We start from the raw sequence: 2,875 nt of genomic DNA, 5'->3' as shown, positions 1-2,875 counted from the left end.
GCGCGGAAAGACGACTGAGGAGAAGAAGGACAGACCTTGGGGAATGCCAAGCCTGGACTTAGCGCACGGGCGCCCTGTCTTGCCTTGCCTTGAGGCGGTATCTAGCGGTCGGTCCGTCGGGCGACCGACCCCAGAGCACCGACGACGTCAGCAGCGGTGGAGAGGGAAGGCGGCCAGGCCCAGCAGAAAGGGGGAGGTTTTCTTCCTCTCCGTTTACGCACGCGGTCACGTGGGGCCGGCGGGAGTGTATAAACCGGACGCGCGACAGATGGGAAGGCAGCATTGAAGCACCTGCTTCCACAGGGAAAAGACACCGTTGCTCTTGCGCCGACGGCGTGCACGGCTTCACTCGAACGAGCGCGTACCCTTCTTTCACACCGCTTGCCTCAACGCATCGCCGCTCCGAAGGCTCGTCGTCTCACTGACATTGCGTGCCGCGCCCGTTGTGGAAATGGAAGCGTTTTTCGACAAGGCCACCGCCACCTACCAGGCCGTCGTGGCCAGCACAGACCCCCGGGTCAAGGGCTGGCCCCTCATGGGCAGCCCGATGACCATGCTGTCCATCATCGCCGGCTACGTCTACTTCGTCAAGGTGTGGGGCCCCAACTGGATGAAAGGGCGCGAGCCTTTCCAAATCAAGAACGTCCTGGTCGCCTACAACCTCATCATGGTGGTGCTTAGCACATTCTTCTTCTTCGCTGGCGGCAAGTACACGTACCTGGGACCTTACAACTGGTTCTGCCAGCCCGTCAACTACGGCACCGACCCCAACTCGATGGCTGTCACGACCCTGGGCTGGTGGTACCTGCTGCTGAAGATGGTCGAGTTCCTGGACACCGTGTTCTTCGTGCTCACCAAGAAGTTTTCGCACATATCGCTCCTGCATGTGGTTCACCACACGACCGTTGCCTGGACCGTCTGGATGGGCGTCAACTTCGGTGCCGGTGGCCAGAACGCCTTCTTCCCGTTCATCAACTGCTTCGTGCACATGGTGATGTACACGTACTACTGCCTCGCCGCCATGGGTCCCGAGGTGCGCAAGTACCTGTGGTGGAAGCGCTACCTCACCCAGTTCCAGATGGTCCAGTTCGTCGTGGGCTTCCTGCACGCCTCTGTTCCTGTTTTCTACGACTGTGGCTTCCCTCCCTACTTCGCGTACATCCTCATGGGTGAGGCTGTCATGCTGTTCTTCATGTTCCGCAACTTCTACAACAAGGCCTACAAGGCTTCTCAGACGGCGCGCAGCATCCACCAGCAACAGCAGAGGAACGGTCACGTCAAGTCTGGCGTGACCGCCGGCGGGAACGGTTTATCGACCAAGCTGGACTGAAGGGCCCGACGTCGGAGCACGCGGCTAACCGACAAACTCCGGCCGTCTTTCATCGCCTGGTAGGCGCATCTTTTCAAGCCCAGGACGACGGAGCGACGCTGAGCTGTCACAGACTGTATGTTCACTTTTTTTTTTCTCGGCGCCGCCTCGGAATAAGCCTAGTCAGCAAGCGACGTGCCTTCCGGACGCCCCCACTCACTAGTCGCTAGACTTGTCTAGCGACGAAGACTCCGCCAACTTCTTGCGAAGCCTCACATGCTTCCGGATGTTCCCGGCAAGTCTCGGCATTCCAGTCAGGACTGATCGTTTGCTGTTTGTTTCACTTAGTGATTCAGCCGTCTTGGTGCGTGCATGTCACTCGCAGGACAATCCACGTCTCGCTTCAAGCAAGGCCGCGACCTCTGCCAATGACTCGTATTTATGTTTCTCCCTTAGGCAGGCAAAACGGCCGTTCGTTTCGGTAGGAGAGCCCCTTCATTTTTTTTCCTGAGCGAAGCTTCCTCCGGCCTCCCCAGTATCTCGTATCAAATGCCAATTCTAGTGTCAAATGAGATGCTGCTACATTGTGTGGCGAGGCCCGACTACTCATGTATAACTTTGTCTTGATACATTGGCTCCCCTGATATCCTTTGTTCATTTTAGAGACAACAGTGAGAACTCGTCCCGAATGGCATAGCCAGCTTCGCCTTACCGGCGAAACTGCGTCCTCACATGCCAGTTTTTCATTGCCAGTCGATTTGTTTATTCCCCTCAAGGGTAGTAGCAAACAAATTTACTTTCCCTGCCACGTGATTTTCAGACGCCCTCAGTACACGTCCGGCCGACAATCAAGACGCGCAATGTTTGCTCATCAATTCATGCGCTTTTTTTTTATGATCGTCCTGTAAATATCCATTTTTCAACCATCGTCACTTTTTCAATGTATCATAAACACAACCGTTTGAAATAAACTGCTGTGACATTGTTTAAGAAACATTTGTATGCGTACGTTCCCTTCTCTTACCCTCAGGTACTGCCAACACTAGCTCTGCGCGACACGCAGGCTGCGAAAGCTCGACGTTGCCACTTCCTTCTCGCTCAATCTGCCGCGCTGCTTGGACTGAAAACGCTTACCCTAGATCTTCGCGATGCCGACGGCGGTGTCTGTTTGATCAGATTTGACTTCTTAAACGCAAGAAAAAAGGCTTGCCAGTGGTCGCGTTGCATATTCAGCAGCCGATGCGCTAGTTTTTGCACTTCTGGGCGCGTTCACCGTGACGTTCCGTGCCCTTCGGCTTCCACGGTTCACGGTCAAGGTTCACGGCACATCGGCGCTCTGTTTTATCGCCTGCTGTGGGATCGCTGTCGCCTTAGAAATAAGGGCGCGTTTTTGCAGAGCTTCAACAACGTTATAGTAGGCGTCGCTAGAATATCAATGACTGTCATCTCTGTCAGCTCCGACCAGTACTATGCCCATTAATCGGCATGGTCGCCATTTGTCTTTTTTTCGTATACGAATGCAATGTCGTGAGCACTTTACGTCATTTCGGCGTTGAACCAGCGCGT

At 54.9% G+C, this 2,875-nt stretch overlaps 1 pseudogene; it reads left to right on the top strand.

Moving 5' to 3' along the window:
* Window positions 1-265: 265 nt before the first annotated feature.
* On the top strand, window positions 266-2,306 carry LOC149370666 (very long chain fatty acid elongase AAEL008004 pseudogene; annotated as a pseudogene).
* The last annotated feature ends 569 nt before the right edge of the window (window positions 2,307-2,875 follow it).

Source organism: Amblyomma mixtum, chromosome 1, assembly GCF_055824585.1.
Source record: "Amblyomma mixtum isolate Tamu chromosome 1, ASM5582458v1, whole genome shotgun sequence".
NCBI lineage: Eukaryota > Metazoa > Arthropoda > Arachnida > Ixodida > Ixodidae > Amblyomma > Amblyomma mixtum.
This window is presented reverse-complemented; position numbering and strand designations above follow the sequence as displayed.